Raw genomic sequence first — 26,239 nt, forward strand, 5'->3', positions numbered from 1 at the left:
ATACATGATTTAAATTGACGTATTTTTGAAATTTGGTTTGTTGAACAAAGGAAGTTAACAATTAAATTTGTATCTAGGTGAATGCCCATTATTTTAACTGGCTCTTATTTGTTGGCTCGTTTGTCTAACAAGAAGGTTCTTCAATTTACTGTCATTGAGTTTTAACTATTTACCAAAAACTACTGATTCAATAGAATATTGTTGCTCGCCTGAATACCATCCGATGACATTGTAGTTTCGCCTGCGAATAAAATGCAAGTATAGTTTAATAATATTCCAGCTATGTATGTGCCTTTTTGCTACTAGCGTAAAATAAAAATTTATCAAAGAGCAGTTCGTGGTAACACTATCGAAAGCTGTTCTTAAATCTCATAACGTTGTAACTGGCTAACGTCATTTTTCTGTTTTCGAATAATTTGTAGGTTTAATTCATTTACCATCGTATCTGTTGTATTTTTAAACATAATAATATATATTTACGCAGGACACAACACGTCAACTAAATTATGAACGGGCAAGCTTGAAACTAATTTTTTCTACTCTTGCCCTCTCATTTTCCATCCAATTCTTTTTCACCTGGTAGGTTCTCCATGCAAGCGTTAATATTTGTTTTTCGTGTGCCACCAAAAACATAATTTATTTTGTTCTGTGTTTCGCTAAATAGAAGGGCTGCTCAAAAAATTTGGTTTTCTAATTATAGACTATTTAAAAATGATAATCATTTTCACGCATATTTTAAGTGGAGTGTTAATAACAGAAAGATACTGATAATTAAGCTGTATATTACATTGATTAATATCAAGCCAATCTTTGAAATATATTAAATATCATTCTGTGCGACTCAACACCTACATTCCTAACGAAAATAAAAACACTTTGAGACTTTCTGTAAACAACTTCGAAGTTTCGAAACATTTACTATATAAAATACATCTGGAAGTCGCTCTCCACATGTACAACAATTTTCTTGTATCCACATCGGCAGTGAAATGAGGTAAGAAAATCCCAGTTTCAGTTCGCGTTGTTCTGCTTTCAGCTGTCACTAAACAGCATCTTTCACCTGCATGTTAAACTCCTGCTTCCACACTGTTGCCAGACATTAGCCCATGTTTCTGTATATTCTCAAGTTTCAGATCATAAATTGAAATATAGGCATAGAATTCATCGACTGATCTTACGCTATGGGTTAGGAATATCCAAATTTATTATACAAAAGTTGATCACCGATTGTTTGTAGTACAAAAACATTAAAGAAATTATTTGTCCCCTATTATTATTAACGACCCAAAAAAAATAAAGCAAGTCAACATTGTTTTATTCCTTGAAAGGTCTAGGAGGTCTAGGTCTAATTTCAAAATAACTTTTTACGTATAATACGATTCCAGGGTGGGAATAGTCCAATGTTTTAGGTTATATACACAAAGCGTTTTGTCCTATTTTTGAGGTTATATGCGGGAGGCGCGAAGCTTCAAATAAGAATCATCAAATGAATCAACTTTGACTCTCACAATAGTAGATATTTGTCTTTAACAAATAATTGATCCCAAATAATTCACTCAAATATAATTTCTGGGGAGTACTGCAAAACTGTTTAAATTGAGAGTACATCATTGTCCTCCATATGAAGAGCTAGCTGACTGACATTGCTGAATCCAAAACAAACTAGCAATAACTTCGAAATTTTCGATATATCGCATCACGAACCTTCCACCCCCGAAGAATTTTGCAAACATCATGTTGTGACTAGAAAATTTTCACGTAAATTTTAATTCATATTGATTAAACCGAGATTTATTACATGTCTATAAGTTTTGTTAAAGTTTTATTTCGTACTATTGAAATACTGAAATGAGAAGCAACAAATTCTACATTACTATGTATAAAGCAATTTTATAACACATAATATATCCTCCTCTGACAATAGCGAAGACTATTTTGGGTGCGAATTCGAATGAAGTTTTGCGCAAAATTTAGTTAAGACATAATTAAAAACGGCAAATTATAAACAAGATATCGTTCGTATGAAACTGATTTCTACTAAAGTGAAACAAGTGAATTTATAGAATGTTTACAAAATTTTCAAATTATTTGAATATACAAATTCTCTGCTTATTTCTAAAAAACATGAAGTGATTTCCAACATTTTTAATAATTCATTCTATAGGAATAGATTCGTCAGAAAAATTGATATCCACAGTTACAATCAAGTATAATACGTTCCTGCTCATAGAATTCCTGGGAAGAGGATCGAATGCGGCAACGTCGCTTGTGCCATGCACACAGACGCTGGCATTCGTCGTCGTCGGTCGCTAGTGCTTGGGCTTTTACCCCACGCGTCTTAGTAACCCGCCAGCTGACTCGAACAGAGTAAATACCGACATTGGTCGACTCCGGTGACGTCACGCACCCGTATCGACCAATACCACGGTCGGATATCGCTGGATCATCTCAACTTGGCACGAGTTCTGGCTATTTGGTAGTTCATCGCGTGGTGCGCTCTTTTTAGTACTTGCAACTCTTTCCTAACTTTCGTATCTTTCGTATTCGATCTCATTTTTGCGGCAACTAACTTTAGGTATCCAATCTAGTCAGCCTATGTGAGGCGCGTTGTTTTTAGTGAGTGTGATTTTAAGATAAATTAAGTTTTGTACAAGTTATGTGATTTGGAATAGACTACTTACTTTAAAATTAGGTGAGTAAAACACGTTTCTTCTTCGTTCACAGCGATGGATAGATAGCAGGAAAAACGTGTATTTTTGTGACTTCGGTACTTGTGACAATATTTCTGAGACACGAGTACACTTAAAAATTTAAAGTGTACTAATAAGTGTTTGTGCGATTATTTAATATAACAAAGTGATTCTAATTTTTCAGTTTTTGCTGATAATGTGTACCTTAAACAGAATATAATGTTACATGTTACAATACAAGATATAATATGCCCTTCTAACTATACCCTGCCTAAAAGTAAATATCCTCTTGGCCATTATTAATTGTGGGTATTAGTTTCAAAACCATAATTAAGTGAATAAATTCATTTAAATTCATATAAAACGGATTTATTTCTAACTAGTTACACTATTTTTAATTTAAAAACAAACATCTCGCAATGTTTGTAACTATATTTAGTAACAATGGTTTTTATCGACTTCTTAAAAATAGTCTACTATTTCTATTTTTATCGGAATTGATTCTCATGTTTTTGCTTCATTACGATAAAAAAATCTAACTTCAAAATACTTTTTACCAAAATTATTTCTGTAATTCATTTTGACTTGGAAAAATTTAATTCATTCGTGGATATTTACAATGTTTGTTGTTTGTCCTTTGTAATATCTAGTTACTCCATTTACAATTGCAGAACTTAAAAAGCGGAATAGACAAAGATAATTAATTTTATTTAAGTAGTTGAATATATTTAAAAACTTTGAAAAATACGACATTAGCGAGGAAGTATTTATTATTTATTTTATATTATATATTTATTATTAGTCATTTTCCAAATCCAATCTATCCAATACCATCTTTTCATTTTTTTTCTTCACTTGATACAAGTAAATGTTGAATAAGAAAACACAAAGAAAGAATTACCTTCCTACAATGGGGTTCTGTACAAACAGAGTACCAGATTAAACTGACCGTTTTTTTCTGCAAACCGAATTTTCAGAGAATAAACCCTTAGCCAAAATTTTTTTTATGCAAATCAGAAGAAAATCTTATAGGTGCAAACTTTCAAATATTGTTTTTTAACAAACATCAGGACTGAGAGAATCTTATTATAATAGGTTATTACCAAAGGGTAAAACTCCAATCTTATCTTTTTTTTTAATAACATGTACACATTTTTCTGCATTTTTTTAAGGTCCTTTGTCATTAGTTCTAAAAAATGTTTCATAGTTTATTTACTCAGTTACCGAAATTTTTTATATTTTCATGGTTCTGATTTCAAGTTTGTCCATATCGACTCTATAGAGTTGATTACCTAATACATAATTAGACGCTAGTTTTAGAAGGGTACCTCTATGTTCTTTGAACAGTTTGTCAATACATTTTTGACTTATTAACTGTGAACTGTAACAGTAAACAATTTTTTTGATTGTGCTTATCGCGGGTAGAGGTATATTGTTTCTAGACATAAATTTCAGTTTGTATGCTGCTACTATTTCGTATCTTGCTAAGTTTTGCTATATACCTTCCAATGTCGTAACCCCTTTTCTTATTCTATAAATTATAAAAGTTTCAACTTATTCCTCAGGCGTTTTTCTATTTTTAGTATGATCCACAGTTCATTTTTAAACAAATAAATGGAAAATTTATTAATTCTATAATTATTTCTATTATTTGGCAAGCATGTTGGCTTGTTGAGGTTGTATTTACATTTAAAGTATTTACATTTAAATTTATGTGTTGTGATATTCACACTGACCTGTGCAATTTCATTGCTATTTTGTGCAATTTCTTATGCTTTATTTAAAAATGTGCTAAAAGCTTGAAACTATCCCTTACATTGAGAAGACCACGACAGAAATGAAGGCTATTCAGAAAGAAGCATTCTAGAAAGTCTTTCAGTTATGAATTCATAGTTGATAGTATAAGACTTCACTAGCCAAGATCACTTGGAGGAGATTGAAACTTAATGTTTTCGATAAAATAATTCACCGTATTCCTTTATCACACCTCCGATAATTAATTATTTTACTGTTAAAATTTTTATCGAAATATAAATAAACATTTCAATGTTTGATAAACTTACAAACAATACACAACATTCTTGTTGTATATAGCGCGTAGTAAACTAAAATCGTGCGTTGTTTAAAAATGTCAGTTATTTTTGGTGAATACTGGGATCGTTAAATAATTAAATTGTAATTGGAGTTTTGTTTTTCTACAATATGTGAATGAGTGTAAAGCAATACTGTAAAAATGAAAGACATTCGAAGTAAAGTAAAAAATAGGGTATCACACACCTACCTTCAAAAATATTATTTTTGTGCCATCAAACCGTCAATCTGGGTCTTATTAACAAATTAACAACTTACCTTGTCAATGAGTACTTGGACTCGCCTAAAAATTGCTTTACAGATAAAGGAATAATAGTTGTCATCTTCTATAAACACGTTTTGAAGTGAAAATCAACACGTCTGTTTTTTTTTTCTAGATATATTTATCAATAAGTGATTGACTGAAATTTGTGACCTCTAGAATCGTTTGATTCTCAGAACATAAAACCTATTTTCATTCATAGTACCTCTAAGAGGAGTTTTTATTCGTTTTAACTCTCTAATGCTAGATTTTGTCTACTCTGATGCCTTGTCGCTTTCAAATAATAAACAGGAAGACTATTAGGTACTCATATTACACTCGTACAGCTAGTCAATTAATTCATAAGTTTTTGTTTCATATGTTTATAATGACGACTTTTGCATTTGGTTACAATCGAAGCGATACGCTTAGTTTCGTAATTTTTATTTTTTCTTCTAAAGGAAGGAAAGAACAATTAATTTTCTTTATATATTGCAACCAATGTCCGTCATTTTATCAAAAGTCCCGTTTCAACACCGATTATTACATTCGCGAGCTACAAGTGCACTGACTTCATTGCTCACGTACCAATATAAACTTCGAACTTCGCTCTAGACTGTAGTGGTGATTTTCTCATAGTTGAAAACTATCTATAACGTTTCAACCAATCATTAAGATATTGAGGTCTTCTTTTTGTTCCTCCTTTGTAGTACGTGATTTCAATTTTTTTAAATTCTGTTTATTTTTCTCATTTCCTCGTATTCTTAGCCAGTATGATTTCTCCCGAATCGCTGCAATTTCTGGGTTATCAGTTCTCTTCATTTTCATAACTTTTAAGTGACAGCACCTACAGTTCCCGCAACGCAATTCAAAGTGTCCACGAGAGATTGGTGCTAAAAGTAAATCCTGCTGAAAAATATCGTTTTGCCTTTTTTGTTTTTAAACACATGTAAAAAAGGTGGCAACTTTTGTTTTTGTAATAACTTTACATTAACGCTCTATCCAGTCTTGATTGCTGATATAAAACAAATCATTGTATAAAATTAACATTTCCACAATGACATCAGAAAACGCTTAACTTGTTCTTGAATCTATCAATTTATAAAAACAACCAATATAACCATATATCTGCTGTCGAAGAAAATGTGATAGCTATTAATCAACAAAAAATAAACCATATCCTAGGTAGTTGAAAATATATTTGTATTTAATAATAAATCAGTAATCAGATATACTTATCAATTTTACTTTAATTTGGATACTGAATACTGTTTTATTTATCTAACATGAATGTTTGCGATAGCAGATCCAGAATAGTAAATAATTATTACCATTACATACGACAGAAAATTTTGAAAAACAATAACCTAGAAAATGAAAACACAAAAAACGATATATGAACATTTTAAATATCAGTGAATAAGTCTAATTCTTATCAAATTCATATATTTCTAATCGTTTAGAACAATTTAAATTACGATGATGAATGAAAATTTTATCGCACTATACATGTTGTTTTAAAAGTAATATCATTGTGGTTAATTTTTTATCAGGTGTTTTCAGTCCTGATGAATATTAGTCCGGGAGCCAGTGACAAATTTTCATCACGAATTTCCTCCCGTGAGAAAATTCGTAAAATCCAGTAGGAATTTGTGTTATGAAGCTTCGTGACCGTCAACTGCGACTCCGGTAGTGGGGCAGGCAGTGGCAGCAGTCATTTCCTCCAATTCTAAAATTTCTTGTATAGTAGTTTATCTAATATCTTGAATGAAAAATAAAGTCAGCTGTACATAATATGGCGAATTATACGTCAGCTGACCGCTCGAATATGTAAAAATAATTTATATTTTCAATGATTTCCTCTCAATTCAAAATTAATCTGGTGATAGTTTATATGTTACTGTGAGTATAAATTAATGTCAGCTTGCTGTATCTCAGTGGAAAGTTCGTCAGCTGGTAACTTAGCTGAAATGTGTAACTTAGCAGCATCTGAATCTTATCAGCTGACGACTTGTCCCTTGATTTACAGCTAGCTGATTTTTTTTATTATTTACTAGAGTTTATTACCTATTCTCTTATAAATTTTCACCCGGGAGGAAATCACTTTGCTCTAGTTGTTTGGCAGTATACTTGATTTGAGTATGTTGATAATAAATACGACGTTTAATAATGAAGGAAATATAGGTATAACTAAAGTAATTAATCAATAATTTATTGTAGCATAATTTTATCAACTAATGAACTCTTATTTTATTATAATGAATACAAATAATAATAACTTATATAATAATTCACTGTTAGACTCGCTGTCAGAGGAATTACATGCGATCATGTCATAATCATCATTATCATCTGTTAAAAGATAAAAAAATTATTAGTACGCGTTTATAGTAAAATATATTCAATATGAAAAAAGCATTGATACCTTTTTCAGGCTGAATTGTTATCTCCTTAATCGACGTTGATAACCGAGTCCCAGAAAACCAATGAAATTCAAATCGATTATCAATTTCTTCCCAACCGAAATCTGAAAGTTCTTCAATTATAGGAACTTTAACGTGTGCGTGAGACCAAATTTCATGTAACACGCCCTTAAATATTGGTTATAAATTTCTGATTCACATGGGGGTAGCGAAGAACCGTCAATTTTTTGGACAACTTGAATTCATCTGTATTGTCCAAAAACTTGATAAGTTTTTTAGAACATCGCAACTCTAGCGTCGTTTATCTTTTTCAATCGATTAAAGTTGTACATTTGGCAAGTGTACTCTTGAGTTTTGGCAAATAAATCTTCCCTGTTCATCAATGACTCTGACATTTGAACAAAACACTCAGTAAGAGCTTCAGATTTTGACATGATGGTAAATGGGCGCTTTTTGCCTTTTCTAAAAAACGCAGGGTTGCGCTTAAACTCGGTCCCAAAGCTTTGTAAAGTTGAGTGACAATTTATGAATCTAATATGTTTTCCAACGTCAACTTCCATAAAAACGTTAACATTGTTTGAAACACGAGCCATATTAGCTAACATTATAACCAATACATCTGTGTCAGAACAACGGATCGTTAAGTTTCCTTGAAAATCGATTTGGCAAGCCTGAAAAATCATTTTTGTGCCCGCTTCTTTATGAGCTGGACACGAAAATTAATTCTGTACAGTATTTACAACTTTTCCATCAGTGACCATGTATCTATAACAAACATCCGTATTCACAAAAATAGTTTTGTTGCTCATATATGGTGCCATATAATCTTGCTCCCAATTTTCAATAATGAACTGAATAAGAGCTTCCTTGAAATAAATATTTTTCAGCTCAATTGAAAACAATTTTTTTCGTACTTGATCGATATGGAACTTAACTTGCTCCATACCTCGAAGTTTGTGCTCGGTATCTTTGATCGATGGAAATATGTACCGATCAAAAGCAATAACGATTATCTTCAATTTATAAAAAAAAGATTATAACTAGAGAAAAGTGATTTCCTCCAGGGTGAAAATTTATAAGAGAATAGGTAATAAACTCTAGTAAATAATAAAAAAAATCAGCTAGCTGTAAATCAAGGGACAAGTCGTCAGCTGATAAGATTCAGATGCTGCTAAGTTACACATTTCAGCTAAGTTACCAGCTGACGAACTTTCCACTGAGATACAGCAAGCTGACATTAATTTATATTCACACTAACATATAAACTATCACCAGCTTATTTTTGAATTGAGAGGAAATCATTGAAAATATAAATTATTTTTACATATTCGAGCAGTCAGCTGACGTATAATTCGCCATATTATGGACAGCTGACTTTATTTTTCCTTCAAAATATTAGATAAACTATTATTCGAGAAATTTTAGAATTGGAGGAAATGACTAAAAACTTTTTTTTCTTCGTGCATAGGAGGTTGCCGCTGCCTTCCCCACTACCGGAGCCGCAGCTGACGGTCGCGAAGCTTCATAACACAAATTCCTACTGCATTTTACGAATTTTCTCACGGGAGGAAATTTGTGATGAAAATTGGTCGCTGGCTCCCAGACCATATTATATCACTTATATCCTCTGCTCTATTTAACACAAGGGTGATAAACCTGAGAGTTGACCTGATGGAAGAGCCTTACTTTAAAGCCAGCGTCGCTTGGAGAATTCTCCAGTATTGGAATGCATCCATGGGCTAGGAAGAGAGCGATCAAGAAAAATGCAAAGAACCTACTCAGCAATTAGGACCGATAAGGCATTTTTGGTATTAGTAAATTTGTTAAAAGAAAATTTATTATTTTCATATAATTTTCAATACTTTTTACTTAATAATTATCTGCTTCGTCTGCATTTTATCATGAATTTTAAGAGAAATTGATAATACCTTGTTCCAATTTTGTGGTCACAGTGACCAAAGATAGTGATTAAATCTGTCGAATGTAATCCTTTCTCTATTTTTGGGGGGATAGGAAATTACAAATATACTCACAAAAATGATAGTTTGTAAAAACTATAGCAACTACCTTCAATTTTGTTGCCAATTAGTCAAAATATTTTTCAAATTAAGAAAATCGATTCGTTGATATTACTTTTAGATACAATGGAGTGGTGAAAATTAATTTTATTGATTATTTACTTTTAAATAGATTATTCTAAATTTGTCTCTTCCAGAAAACAATATGTATTTAAGTGTTAAACACATCGATTCCTTCAAAACATCTCAATAAATAACAGTATTTTTTACTGATTGACGCAATTGATGCAATTTTATGGATCTCAAAGTACTGACATTATACATAATATCAATCGAACTAATTGTGCGTCTTCATGCTCAACTGAATTATCTCAAACGAATAATATATTTTATCGTTACGTTGGAAGAGTACAGTATTTCTATGGTGTTCTATGGTGTTAACAAATCGAAAAATTGTCCTAGAATAGGATACTTACCACTGCCATACGCCCCTGTTTGACAAGAATACATCAAATAGTAATACTTCACATTTTTCAAGAAGACATCCTTTTACTTAAGGAAGAAACATTTTACATAAAAGATTCAACGTGTTACAATATTTTCGGCTAAATATTTAACGATTCCAATTCTTAATGTACAGGTGTTTTATTATTAGCAGGCTTATATAAGCTCCACTTTTAAATATGTATAAATATATGTACCAATAGCAATATAATAATTTAATAAATTCATGCCATCATTCTTACCAATTCACCGGAGAAGCATATAACGAAATCTTATATTAAATTCAAAGAAACATACATTGAATCGGGGCAACAACCGTACACAACATGCAAGGTTGTACGGCTCATGTTGTTTTCAAATCTAGGTTCTTGTAAATTTGCTGCTTAAGTAGTAGCATTTAGCTACGTTCGTTTCTTAGATAGTATACTAATAGAAAATTAAAGTTGAAATTTTATTACGTACAAATACCAAATGTTATTTTTGGAAGGGATAAATTAAAAGTGAAATACGTTAGACAACGTGTAAACACTTCATAGAATAATACGTTGAAAATGATGTAATGATTTATCCAAAAACCTGTGTCTCTTTCAGTGATTTCTTGGCTCATCCTCATAGATTAAATTTTATAAAATGGCATTATGGAAACATGATGATTCGTTATAATGATCTATAATAGCGATAAGAAGTAAGTTTTAGTGATAAAATGGACCTGTAGCATTTCAGAGAAATAATTTAATAATATCAAGAGTTTTAACTATATAAATGCAAATAGGTGTAATATAGTTGCAAGTTTTGTCTTGAGTAATAACGTAGTTTAAAAAAATTTTGATTGATTTGAATGTTAAATAATGTTCTGATAAAAATCAAAATTAGGTTTAAAATACACGTTTTTCATTAAATTAGACTATTATTTAAGCCAAACGAAAATATAAATAAGATCGTCCAATATATCCTCACTGAACAATTTATACTATATATGAAGAGTCGACATTAATTATGTTTTCTAGTAAATAGAATAATGAAAACATATTCGTTGACGGTAAAAACACTAACTTTTTATATAGTATAAATTTCATTTTGTGACGAAATAATTGGCAAATTTTACAAAAAAAAACAAAATTAAAAAAAATGCGTCGTTAGAAGAGTAGCTTGATTTTTTGAAAGTTAGCGACTTGGTAAATCATTACTTCACTTCACCAAAACAACTCGCATGATATGTCAATATCAAGCACAACGATACAATTAAAGCGACGTAAACGTACTAAATGCAGTCTGGTTATAAAGAACAGGCATTTTCAACAGAAACAAAAGGATGCATCATTTTTATCGCTGTCAAAATAACGACATTGTTATCATTCATCGACACATTTTATATAAAATTTAATTTATCATAATATATTGTTAGGGGGCTTCTTTGCTTTATTACACTATATCTGCTGTAAAATCCGCGAACTTTTTAGTCGAGTTGGTTCTTGTTGATATATTTCTTATGTAGAAATTTTCTAATCTGTAGGGTTATTTAAAGATCGTAAACATTAGTAGCACGTTCACCTAAACATATAATGTATTTATAAAAACGTAACTAAATATAGATCTTTATTATGATTCTATTATTTTATGATAACATTAACGTTGGAGGTTTTACATTTAAATAACCAAGATAAATACTAATCAGACGGTATGGCGACAACACTTTGGCATATATTAAATATTTTGTAATCAGATAGAGGGGATAAGGTCATGGCCTCTAAGTGTTTGCACCCCTCATAATATATTATTCGCAGGAATTAAATTTAATTCATTATCATTTAATTTATTCAAAATATTTCTAAAAGTTATATTTTAAATACCTAGTTTATTAAAATTATATTGAACCGAAAAGAAACAAACATCTAAATATATAAGTATTACATTGTTGTACAAGGGGAGCAGGAATATGTACATTGATTTGTTGATTGTATCGGTGTTGAATAATTGAAATAAAATGTAACCTAAAACTAACGTAAAAACTATCGTGTATTTATATGAAATGGAATTGTTGATAACAATGGAAAAATAAACATTTATAATCAAAGTTAGCTTTATTATTTTGCAAAATATTCTTCACTTTGTTCTCTCAATGAGGTAGAGGTAGATTTTCCTGGTGTTGAAAATCCTTGACTACGCAGACGAAAAGAAGTCATTAGGTTATATATCAGAGCTGTATTTGTACTAGACTTTTTGGCTTCTATTGAGTAGCGATGTAAGAGCTCTTGTATTGCCGTGATAAAAAATAATTCGTTTTTCTATGACTTTTTCCGCATTTCTCCAATGATTCCTAGTTGTGTACGATTCGAAGTTAATTGCCTTGTGTTGCTATAATGCCACTGCCAAACGATCTCGAACAGCTCTTGTTAGTTTGAAAGACCCACGCAGTTGATTACTGTTTAATTTCGAAACTAGAGGCGTAGATCCATGATTTTTCACTTATGCAAATGTAATACACAGCTATTGTTACACCTTTGGCAAATTTCAATTCACCAGTCGATTCGAGGCTTCTTTCAGCAATGGTCAGGACATGCATGATCCAACGGAATACATGTTTAGCGATCTGATGATGTAGTATCTTTTTAATACTCGTCATATTAATGTCCAGAAACGCCTTATTGTCACAGTATGTTACATGTCTATTTGTATAATCAGCAGCGCTGTTTTCAGGTACTCGTTCTGTAGTGAACATGTGCAACGATAGAATTTGTTATACTAGTTTTTCACAGTACTTTAGGATAGAGAGAGTATTAAGTTCACTGATTTTGAAATAGACGTCGAAAGTCATGAAAAGAATTGCACAAAATTGTCCACAAGTCCATTTGATGTATTAATAGCAACTGCACCGTATTAACTGCAAATAACACTAATTACACTCAAATAACCGAATTTTATGGTTGGGGTTATGTTCAACACCGTAAAGTTTACACCGAAAATATAAGTTACTGTCAGAGATGTCAGATGTCAGAGTGTTACCAAGATTAAAAATAACAACCCTTGTTACTCTCTTAACGATAAGTTGTAACTTTTTTAATTTTTTTCTATTACATATTTCTTGGTAACTTGGTTCTCTGTAAAAGTATGAAGTATAAATACAATACAAATAAATGTTTTCATTAAAAATATCGAATAATCCATTAATTTTCTCTCTTTAAACTAACAAAATGTAAATATTACTTTTGTAGCCTCACATTCTTTTCAATGCCTGCACACAGTTTCGGTGACCTTTAAAATTGATTACAATTCTATTGAATTTTTACCACCCTCTGAACATTATAAAAGGTGTAAATTTAAGGGATTAGCTATGAGGCTCAATTAATGGCTAGACCCTCCTGTCTTACAGATCCGGCATAAAATTTGCAAACCATGTTTCTTCAAATTTTTGGGTAGGGACCTTAGAAATTGTTTATATTTTGAAAACAAAAAAATAATCATAGTATCAATCAGTAAATAATGATTTTTACAAGCATTGTAAGTTGGGGAAAAATAGAATGCCATATCAAAGTACGTATACTTTAAAAGTGACAATTACCAGTAGACAATATTTTTTCCTAACTATTATACACATTCTTTTTATTTTTTCATCATTAAGACCTAAATAGGGAAAAGTGTAAACTTATTCTGTAATGGAAAAACGATCATACTTCCGAAAGAGTTGAACATAGTTGTACATGAAATGTGCTTGAATTTTCTGAATAATTAAAAATTGTATGCTTGACGTCCTCCAGTCACATACATAATACTCTCGGTAAAAAATAAAGCGCAAATGAATATATCAATCGATTATTTTATTAGGTATCATATAACTTATTTTATCAATATATAATATAAAAAAATGTTACTCGACGAACGTAAAATTTATTATTTGTGTATACAATAACTTTTCAAGTTTTTCCCTTTGTTTTTGTAATGGTTATTTCACAATTTCCCAATCCGTTCCTGTTAAACTCGAATTCAGGTAAAAGGCAAGGCATAGCGATTTGCGCCCTTGTACGTAGGAGGGCCACGCGCCGGCCTTGTACGCCCTCGTTCATCGATCGTTATAATACTTATACTAAATCAGGTCACTATGTTTGCGGGTGCCCCGTTTTTTATCTTTCACTTTTGTCTTTCTAGCCCTTATTTGACTCACTCTACTTCCATCACTTTGTTCTTCGGGAACATTTCGCATTAGACGATTAAGCCATAAAACTGCCTAACCCACCTTTTTATTTCGTATAGATGGACAAGTTCACTTACTAAATGGAATAGGAAAGTGTTGTGAATTGATTGCTTCGCTGTATTTAATTCACGGAATAACAATTTAAACTTAGCTAAATTTTTAAATAATCAATTTTATATTTGGATCCAATTTCTTCTCATTTTTAAATAAATATAAATATATATAATCATTTTAAATTATTATTTGAAGAAAAGAAATATTTGTTATGGGTCTCCTCGTGAATATTTATTCATATTTTGTAAATGTAAATGTTCAATTCAACAAATCATAAAATTCAGTATATGCGTGGGCGGTTTGACAGAAACGCCCCATTTCAATGAAAACATTTTTTAAACATATTCCTGATATCGTGTTAAATACATGACAATGAAAAATAAGAGTTACTTCTTTTTTGTGATAAAAATTTTTAAGTATTGTTATGATATTCATATGGTAGATGTTTTCTTACCATATGTTCAAGAACATTCTCTATTCAATAACTCTACTAGTTATCTTGGAAAATTAGAAGGCCATAATTTCGTAGTGTAATTATGGCTAAATTAAACACCAAAGTGTACTAACATTAATATATTTCCGAGATTTCGAATACTTGTGTTAGTACACTTTGGTGTTTAATTTACCCACAATTCCACTACGAACACTAGCTAGAAAATCTAGCTGGCAACGACTTCGTTATATTTCTAAATTCATGCGACAAAAATCAGGAGATGATTGCTCGTATGAAATTAAGATTGGTCTTTTCTATAACAAAATTTCCTCAGCCCTACCCTTTCCGAGATATCACTGTTAAAAGGTGGTGACTAAAATTTTTTTATTTGTATAGAGCTGGTAATTTGCAGCATTTATTATGAATCGTATTACATTTTACATATTTACTGTTTTCTTCTTTAATTTCTTATTTCTTAGACCTTTTGATATGCATCTAAATGTTCTTGATTTTAGGTCTCTTCTGCTTTAAAATTAACTTTTTTAATAATTATTGCAAGAAAGATAAAATTTGACGTTTCGACTTTTCTTTAAGTCGTTATCAAAATATTTTGACTTATAAATATGATATTAGTATAAGTCATAAAGGTCATTATCCAAATATTTCACTAAATTAAAATCTAAAACATCAAAAAACAAAAGAAGTAATATTATATATCAAGTGCCTTGTACTAATTGTGACGCTATCTACATAGGGCAGACCTCTCAATATTTAGAAAATGGATTAAAAAGGCCATCAATACGATACAAAAAATAAAACTGCATTGCATTAACGAACCATGAAATATCAAAAAAATTATTAAAAAAAACTAATTTTAAAATAGACGTGACCTAAAATCAAGAACATTTAGATGCATTAATACATCATTGATAGTAAAAATACAAATGGAGAATAAACGCTTTTGAGTCTGATAAACAAACATAGGAAAAATTATATTAAATATCCAAATATTTATTTTTATACATGTAATAAAAATACATACGTTTCTTGAGTTAAATAACCTTCTTCAGAGATCGAAGATTATATAAAGTCTCCGTATCTAGTTATATAAAAGTCTATGATTATAGAACAAAGAAAAAATATGCTTTAATAAATCATTGCTGTATCGCCGATCTAATTAACTGTTCGAAAGACCGAAAACTGTTAGCTGTTCGGTTAGAACAAAAAAGAGAATCGAGTATATTTATTTCTTACAAAAAAAGGTTGTGCGAAGTAAATTCATTAATGATAAAGGCTCTCTGGAGGATTTGATATATGTAGAAAACCTACTAATGGTTCAATGAGGTAGTTAATAACAAAATAAACAATCTAAAAAACTATTGTAAATGATTTTATAGGTAAATATGAGGAAAAACGTTGGTACAGAAAACTTCCAAAAACGCTTCGTAAGAGAGTTATAGTGAGCGATAGATTTCGCCCGGATTCCTGATCCACCAATGATAGGAAGCCATATTGAATGACTCATGCCTGAAATTGTCATGCAAATTTGTTAGGTCTATACGTATTTTGACCTGAAAAATTGAATAAAATAAAATTTTTTCTGGAGAAATGTATGAAAGTCAAATAGTTCTATTTATTTGTATTAAGTGTATCAAAATACGTCAATTTCCAGGAGGTGAAAATTATATACCACATGTGCTTGCGATTTTGACAGTAGTAGAATTGTGCTTTATCGAAATAATGGTTTATGCTATTGCAAAATTGCCCGTCGTGTTAGTTGTACTGCAATGAGGGCCATGCTTGTGTAGGCAGACTAAGGTGGAGACCCAGTGGTAAACTGAGGCGTACCACTGAACGTCAAGATAGGCGCTTTGGGCAAGTAGCTCTATGAGACCGTGCGTTACTCATATATGCACAGTTGGTATGGGAAAAAACGTTACGGTGCGACAATATTCATTTTCTCTTTCGTTCGAGACACTTTATCTATAATTATCTATGCTTAAGAATGCGCAAAACCGACCTGGAACCTCGGAGGATAGAGAAATTGTTGCCATTCTGTTTTCCTTAGTTGGAACAGCTTCCACTTATAGAAACTGTCCATATAGAAGTATTACATATATTGCGTTACTGCGCGTGAAATAGCTGACCAAGAGTTTTAAGAGTACAGTAGAACTGTCTATATGTACCCTATATATGAGCGTATGTTTTCTTTTCATAACTTTTAGGATTAGTTAGATCTCTTATTGCCTGAGGATCATTGTCGTCAACGATAGAGCTGATGCATAGAATGGCAACACTGGTAGACAGAATACCGTAACATCCTGTCAACTGAAGAATCGCATTTCCATATAGAGCGACGGGATATTGAGTTTTTTTCTGAAAGATATGTGTGTAGGTCTTCTGAAGTGATTTTTATGGCGATATTGCTTATGAGAGCCGATCATCATTGGTGAATGTTCGATGTATTATCACAGCTGGGCATTGATCGTTCCCAAGTACGCTTTCAGTAAAACAACTCACGTCTCAAAATATATTTTTTCTAAGAATCTGGCATTAATGTTTTGCGTGGTCACTCGAGTTACTAAATTGAATTTTCATGGAACAAGTGTGGCAAATCATTGCAAGAAGACTGTTGAATTTGCACCAGTCTCCACAGACTAGTGCAGTTGATCCATAATTAAATTGATTAATATACATTACCAAAAATCAGGGTCGATATATTATTCCGTCTATTGTCTATATGTACGAGGATATATTGATATCTAGTTAGCCTAGACCACTTCCATGCATAAACAAATTATTGCGTTACTATAGCAAAAAACAATAACTTATTAGAAGCGTCAGTGTAAAATTTGACGTCAAAAAAGTAAACCAGAGTTACGCAATAAATTAAAAGAAAAAATATGTCCATCGAAATTGTTAAAATCGAAAAATTGGAGTATCATCAAGTACCTGTATTTAAAAGGGTTAAGAGGGTTACGAAGATATGCTTTATCCCCTTGGTGATCAATATCCTTCGTATGCAATCGTGAAAAATTGGACTGCAAGCTTCAAAAGAAGTAAATTTTTCATTGAAGATGATGACCGATCGGTAAGGCCAGTTTCTGCGTCAGTCCCCGAAAATATCAATGCAATTCATAACATGATTTTATCAGACCGTCGAATTGGGCTAAAACGGATATCTGAAGCATTGAATATTTCATACGAACGCGTTCATCATATAGTTCACTTCATTTTAGACATGAGAAAAATTGTTGCAATATGGATCCCCAAATGTTTGAATGTTGACCAAAAGCGTGCAAGGTTAGAAGCATCGCGTTCGATCGTTCGATCTGTGCTCGATTTGAAAACGATGTAGACTTCTTAAACCGAATTGTTACTATGCATGAGACTTGGGTACATTTCAACGAATCAAAAACAAAGCAACAATCGATTGAATGGCGACACTCTGGTTCTCCAAGACCTAAAAAGTTTCGTGTTCAAAAATGTGCTGGAAAAGTTCTTGCTTCAGTTTTTTGGGATTGCCATGGAGTAATCATGATTGTTTTTTTGGATAAGGATAGAACAATAACTGGAGATTACTATTCGACATTACTGACCACTCTATGGGAAAAAATTGAAGAGAAAAGATGCGGAAAGCTATCCAAAGGTGTTTTGTTTTTGTAGGACAACACCCCTACACACAAATCTCATGTTGCCATGCAAAAAATTCGTGATTTAGGGTTTGAATTACTAGAACACCCTCCCTTATTCACCAGATTTGGCTCCGTCCGTCTATCATCTCTTTCCTCAACTGAAAAAAAATTTAAAGGTCTATAGTAGGCTAAGAATTTTTCAATATATCCTCGTATATCAACTGAACAATCGCTCGTAGAGGTGAAATTCTCTGTGGGATTTAAAAATAACTTCAAAAAATTTTGAGTGCAAATTTTGAGAATATATTGTTTTTTACTGAAAAATTAATTATTTTAATAGTATTTTTAAGTTTTCCAGCTCAAATTTATTTCTATAAAAAAATGGAACTTACTAATTTAATATTTCAAAATCTCCAGGTATAATAATTAATTGAAAATAATTTTTAACACATCGTTATGATGATGACACATTCAAATTCCCACCTAAATTATGGAACCTTGAATTGCGAAATATGCAAAGTCTATGAATAAAACATTGTTTTTGCGGTTTTTTGATAAAACTTTATATCAAATCTGTATTAGATTGGTCGTATATCGCTATACGGGGTGTGACAGGAAGAATTTTCGTTCGAAAAGATTACGGATAGCAAATGTTGATTTGAGCTTGTAACCAATAAGCAAGAGCTTACTCGTTAACTTCATACTTTCTACTCATCGATAACAATTCATATCCACATTATCAAAAATCAAAAATATACTTTTAAACTAGCAGACATATAATTAATAATTGACTAAATTATTTAAAAATTTAGTTTTTCTATGGAAAAATGAATTTATTGCTCATACGTAAAAATGAGTACCGGTTATTTTGAAAAACATAAAATTGTTAATTCTTATTTTATAACAAAATTCATAAATATTTGTTATATATAATATTAGGTTAATTTTATTTACATTTAATCACTGCAAAATGTTTAATTGAATTAATTAACATAAACATAAAGATAAGAATTCAAGAAACACCGATATTTGGTAATTAAAATTTATACTCCAATAATGAATTGTTAGAGAACCTGCATAAAAGCAGTAAAAAGAATTTTTACATGAAAACATACCATAAATGAAAATCGTATAGTCAGCGCGGAAAACTTTAGGACTGAACTCTTACGTAGAAAACTTTCAAACATACCAATCTTTATTGGCTACGATTCAAGGCAATTTTTAATGCGTAAAAAATAAATATGAACGAATCGAGTATTTCAAGATGCAAAGTTACTACTTAAAATCATTTTAGTCGCTTGTTGGTTTCAAAAATATGTATGTAAATACCGTACAAACAAATGAAATTATCTGTGACCTTATAATTAAAATTTTACTCGAAACCCGCAAAAATTCATTACTAATTGTGTATATCCTCTCTTATAACGCAACAATACGCTCTGAATTAAATACATAAAGCATATATAATGGAAGTTGTAATTTCATAAACCCCCAAAAAGTTTAACCTAAAATTAACCGAATCATAAACACTAGTGACGTCGCTTAGGTTACCAGGTTTCAATAAAGAAATATAGATAGAATCGTAAGCATTTATTAGTCTGGACAATAGAAAGCTGAATTAAAATATACTTTTTTTGTCGATATGCAACAATGGATGAAATATAAATTCATTACTGCTTGTCTTACTAAAAAAAGTCAGTAGTCAAACCGACCAGCACAACGACCAGTAGCAAATGTCATTAAAGTTCAGATTTGTAACTCTTAACTCTTAAAAAGTTCAGGAATTTACCACTTGAAAAGACTTCATTAGTATAATTAATTGGAGCTATATAATGTAGAACTACGTAGTATATTCCAGAACGCTACTTATACCTTTAGCAAATAGATTTAAATTTCAAGAAATACTGTATCTATCGATTCATTATCAATCGGGTGTGTGTGTTGTTGTATGTTAAAGTATAAAGGCTCATTTGACAGGATAATTCAAAAATAAAAAACTACTTTGAATGGCAATAATATACCTTCCTAACGACATATTGAATTCATAACATATACAAAGACTGTCCCTAAAAAATCATTCATGTAACCGATTTTTATAGTTATTTTGTTTTAAAAAAGAATAAAAAAGTTATTATTTTTATTATAAACTGTAAGGTTATTGGGTAATATTAGCTACCCTAAAATTATTTTGCAAACATATGTTTTATTCTGTGAAAGCAAATTCACGCTATTGTGAAAAACAACCTTGAAACATTTTTATAAATTTGCATTTATTAGTGATATTTCCATGTAGAAATTCCAAATGTGTGAATTAAAATTCAATGTTAAAGTAAATTGTTCAGTCCTGCTATTTGGATGGTTACAAACAGTTTTTCTTTGTTTTCATACACACTGAATTTGATTTAAACGTTGTGTTAATTACTTATTCGTTTAAAAACGCAACAAAATAATCCCCGCTAAAAGTTTTTTCCACACTCACATTACTTAATAGTTTTTTAGTCAAATTTCATTGAGTTCGTCCAAAATTTTTTTTAAGAGCGATTTAATGAGTCCAATGCTTTTCCATCATTTCTATCCAATTTTTATAGAACGATTATTCTTTGACTTGAAGATTACTTCCTCATAAATTCTACCAACAACTTCAATTACAAGACTGATATTTTTTATTACAATCGTCAATTAAATAGTCTTTTAGTAAACACAAACTAAGCAATTCTACAATAATCAGGGCCTAAGGGCAATGGCGTAGGTGACACCTCTCCCTTTAGAACGAAGCTTCTCCTGGAAGCTGGATCCAATCTTCTGTTGCCGGCGGGTGATTCTTACTTGTCCTTCCTGAATGTTTCCTCTTATACAAAATCCACAAGAAGGCCAATATCAATGCTATTTAAAGAAGAATAGTCCAAATACTGGGAATGTGAAAATTAGTGTTTTCTGTAAATATTGGCGTTACCAGTTGATTTGGATTATCCTTTAATTTTACCTTTTTAAATCAATCTTCATTGGAGAAACGTGTAATTGATTTAATTTCAAATTTAATTCATTTATTACAAAAGGTTGTCCAAACGTTTTTTGTTGACATATTAACTCTTGGTTCCTAAATATAATTTTACATGATGAATTTTCTATTAAATAAATACCTTTAAGAGTTCTTATTTCAGTTTCTTGCTTACATTTTATGATTAATTTTTCTTCTACGGGAAATATTGCCAAAAATTGATTTATCTCCGGAATAATTTCAATGTGATTCTTAATTATTTCAATTTTTGTATATTGACAATTTCCTGCTAGCAATATGTTTTCTTCGCATCCATAATTATTATTGTCTTGCAAATGGTTAGGACATTGAAAAATATTGCCGCGAGTACAAATGTCATTTAGAGGTTTAATGACATTATTTGATTTAAGTAAAAATTTTGAATTAGGTATTAATGTTATGTATTCGGATTCAACTTCTGTACGTATAGGTAACATATAAAAAAGATTAAATAAAATATAGTTAATGGGTATCGATAAAAAATATTGTATTTGATTATTTTCTACTTTACAAACTACGTCTATGACGGCTTCAAATTCTAAAATATTTTTATGTTTTAATTCAAAGGGTAATTCCGCTTGGTAGTAATAATGCACTTTTTGCAACTCTACAAATAAATCGTGAGATTTTATACTTGGATGTAATGTTCTAAGTTTACAGAAGGTCAAGGAATTTTCAACCGTTTCTAAAATGTTTTGAATTACATTGAATGTGATAAGAAGTTCGTTGAATAACTCTTTTAAATATTTAATATTTTCAGTATTTGCTTGAAAATCTAGAATATCTCTTATCTCAAATATTTTAGTTTTTAATAATTTTTCATTATACTGAATGTCCTGAATTGTCTTAATAAAATTATCAATTATTTGGCGACTAACAGAATATTGCATTCTTATTTGATTTTGCAAGTTTTCTTGGTTTTGTTTTCCTGTAATTTTTGATTTAAATTCGAGTATAAAATTTTCATTTTATCTTTACGATTTTGTATATAATTATTAACCACTTGTTGATCAATTTCTATATCGAAAGGTGTATTACTGTTTATGTGTCCGGTAATTATTTCGTTTGGTTTCAATTTTGTTGCGGAATGAACGCTATTATTATAGGCTAATAATGCGTAAAGTATTTTATTTTCAATAGTCTCATTTTTAAAACCTTTTTGATTATTCAAAAGTCTGACGTGTTCAATAATCGTAGAGTGGAATCTTTCAGCAATTTCATTCGATTCTGGATGTTGAGAACTTATGAAATCAATTTTAATTTTATGCGTTTCTAATAGTTCTTTTACAACAGAATTTTTTAACTCAGTTCCATTGTCCGAAATTATTTGTTCTGGTATACAGTGGTGTGTAAAATATTTAATTAGACTATGAGCTACCTCTATTCCTTGTCTAGATTTTAATTCATACATTTGACCATATTTGGAAAATGAATCTATTATCGTAAGAAATTTACTATTTTCTAAGGTTATCATGTCTAAATGCAAAATTAGGAAAGGTTTAGTAGCTGTGGGGGTAACATTTAAAAATGGTTTTATTGGTTTTCTATCGTATTTGCGTAACTGGCAAACTTCACATTCGTTTATATAAGTTTGTATAGATGTTCTTTGATTTGGCCAGTAATACAAAGCTTTTAATTGATTTTCAGTTTCATCTAGTCCTCTTTGATTAGTCTTACCTTCGTGGTAATTTTGAATTACTTCTTTAATTTCAATTAAAGGAACATCTATTAATTTTTTATTACATTTAACAAAGTCAATTTGAGAATCTTGAAAGTGATTTTGTAGAACGACACTGAATTTTTCATAAATTAGGTCTTCGAAATAAATAAAATATTTAGTTTTTGGTACCATGTATTCTTTCACGAAATTAATGACATCTTGCTCAAAATTGTTTTTAGATAATTGCACAAAATTCTTTGTTTATTTTCATACAGTTTCATAATAGTAGGTACGGCTGGTACGAAATTTACTTCCGAAAATATTAATTGATTTTTACCAACATTTATCGCTGAATCTGAAATTGGAATTCCAATTACAGGATTTTCCTCCTTTGTATGAACAGTTATATCTTCGTCGTCATTCTCATTATTATTACTTTCATTATCTGTTTCAACTATTAGCGATACATTATCATCGGGAGTTGATGAGAGTTTTTTATTAAATTTGTCCAGAATAACTAATAATTTTTTAGAACAGGTTCTTGTAATTCAGTTTCATTGATATTTATTTGAATTCGGGATAAACAATCGCTATTGGTATTTAAAGCACCCTTTTTGTATACAATATCATAATCATATTCCTCAGGTTTTAAGCTCCATCTAACAAGTTTTGAACTTATATCTTTAAGTGAGAATAACCACTGGAGTGGTTTATGATCGGTAACTATTGTAAATTTTCTGCCAAAAAGATAGGGGCAGAAGTATTTGGTTGCCCAAACTATGGCAAGAAGTTCTTTCTCGATTACAGAATAGTTGCATTCTGAATCATTTAGGGTTCTGCTAGCGTAAGCCACAGGTAAATCAGAGCCTATTTTGCCTTGACTTAGAACAGCACCTAAAGCATAATTGCTGGCGTCTATGGTAAGGTTAAAGGGTTTTGTAAAATGTGGATATTGAAGTATTGGTTCATTTCATCAACAGATTTTACACATTTCAAAGCATTCGACGTAATCTGAATCGTTTACATTAATAATTGCTTCTTTTTTCAGTCTAATAGTTAATTGTTTAGTTAATTTTGAAAAATCTTTTATAAATTTTCGGTAATACCCTAGGAGTCCAAGGAAACCTTTTAATTGTTTTGAATTTTTTGGTATTGGAAATTTTTGAATTGCTAAAATTTTATCTGGGTTCGGTTTTACACCTTCTGGCGTGACAATATGTCCCAGATATGCTACTTCTTTTCGCAAGAATTCGCATTTATCAATTTGTAATTTAAAATTAGATTCTCTTAATCTATTGAATACTTCTTTTAAATTTGTGATGTGTTCTTGTAAACTGGTACTGAACACAATTATATCATCAAGGTACACCAAACATTTTTCATTCTGTATACCCATTAGAATATTGTCCATGACCCTTTGAAAGGTCGCAGGAGCTCCTTTCAGACCCATGGGCATACGCACATATTCATAGTGCCCATTTTCTATATTAAAGGCTGTTTTCGGCCTTTCCTCCTCAGCCATTTCGATCTGATGGAAGCCAGAAGCGAGATTTAATGTTGTAAAATATTGACAACGCTTATCTAGTAACGTTGTAATATCTGGCAATGGATATCGATCTCCAATTGTGATCTCATTCAGTTTTCGATAGTCAACAACGAGTCGAAACTTCGGCTTTTGAGAAACATCTAGCTTCTTTGGGTCTATCCAAATGTTGCTAGACCATGGAGAATTGGATGGTCTAATAATATTATCACTTAACATTTTTCGTATTTGATTTTGAATTTCCGTTCGGTGAATCTCAGGATACCTGTATGATTTTGAATAAATAGGTATTTCATTAGAAGTTTTAATGTGATGTTTTATTTTACTTGTGAAGGTGAGCTGATTTCCTTCAACATGAAAAATATCACTATACTCTTGAATTAATTTTAATATAGATTGTTTCTCTTCGGAATTCATATGTTCAGTTCTAACTTTCGAAACATCAAATTTAACATTTTCACAATAAATTTCATTAAAATTTGGGTTGAGGGTTTGTTCGTATTCATCGAATGTCTCAATACTAATAGAGGGGCTTAAATCTACTCGAAAGTTGGATTCTGAAGGATTTAAAATTGTACATAAAGCTATATTATTTTCAACTTTTGTTAAACATTAAGGATTTCTAATTTCCCAATTCGTGTATATGGTATGATAACATTACCATTCTTTACATTTTCGATATTTAATTTCATTAATTGTTCACAACGTGGAGGCACTACTATACAATTCGTGGATCCAGTTTTAATGTCAAAGTAATTCAATTTAATTTGACTATAAGGAGTCATAAGCAAATTATTATTTAAATCGATAATTGCATTAAGTATTTTTAAATAATCCTTCCTAACAAACAATCAAAATGATAGTGAAATTTGAAAACGCAATATTCTAATTTGAGCGGTTTCCTATAATTAAACATTTTAGGGATTGGAATGAGTGTGCAGAAATTTTGTTGACTGCTACCAAAGGCAGATTTTACATGGAAGGGTTTTTTGACATAAGATTTTTTGAAATATTTCTCAGCAACTGCTGGTGTCACAAAGGATCTTGTGCTGCCAGTATCAATTAAAACTTTAAGATTTTGTTCTGGAAAAATTATATAGGGTAACATGCTTTCTGAATTATTTAAGTTTAATAATTCGATCATGTTTGGTTTGGTTCCGAGACTGGTGTCTCTAAAAAATTATCGGATTCATTATTAGTGCAATCAGAATCGTCTATATTATGGAGTTCTTCCGAGATAAAATTTCTAGGTTGATTCGGATTGTGTTGGAACATATTTTGATAATTTTGAGGTTGGGATCTAGATGTATTTCTTGTAGACATACTCATTGAAGTTGGATTAGGAAATCTTTGGTTCTGGTTGGGTTTAAAGACGTTTTGAACATTAGTAGAAAAGTTTGTATTATTCCTATTAGAAGGGATATAAAAAGTTGATGGACGATTTTGCGGGTTTGATGCGGAATTTCGATTAGTATATTGATAATTCGGCATAGAATTTTGCCTAGGAAGTGGCTGCCTGTATGCCACATTATTTTGGAAAGTGGTTTTATTTTTATGTGAATTATTTTGCGTATTCAAGGATGAAAAAAACATTTTTCGGATGATTATTCTGGGTCATATAAACTTGAAAGAACTTTGTAAGAACATTCAAAGCAATATTCAAATTTTCTGGATTTTTCGTACGCATTAATGTGCCTAAAGGTTCTTTTAAACCGCGTAGC

General features: G+C 30.7%; 1 protein-coding gene across 6 annotated transcripts in view; it reads left to right on the forward strand.

Moving 5' to 3' along the window:
• LOC130450599 (myocyte-specific enhancer factor 2) overlaps positions 1 to 26,239 on the forward strand; it is a 226,818-nt gene that overhangs the window by 177,218 nt on the left and 23,361 nt on the right. The window contains exon 1 of one of the 6 annotated variants that reach the window (XM_056789071.1): positions 2,158 to 2,692. The exons of the other annotated variants lie outside the window; for them this stretch is intronic. The gene's annotated coding sequence lies outside the window, so the exon portion shown is untranslated. Of the gene's footprint in view, positions 1 to 2,157; positions 2,693 to 26,239 lie in introns of those variants that run through there. 6 annotated transcript variants of the gene reach the window in all.

The sequence above is a fragment of the Diorhabda sublineata genome, chromosome X, assembly GCF_026230105.1.
Source record: "Diorhabda sublineata isolate icDioSubl1.1 chromosome X, icDioSubl1.1, whole genome shotgun sequence".
NCBI classification, from domain to species: Eukaryota; Metazoa; Arthropoda; class Insecta; order Coleoptera; family Chrysomelidae; genus Diorhabda; species Diorhabda sublineata.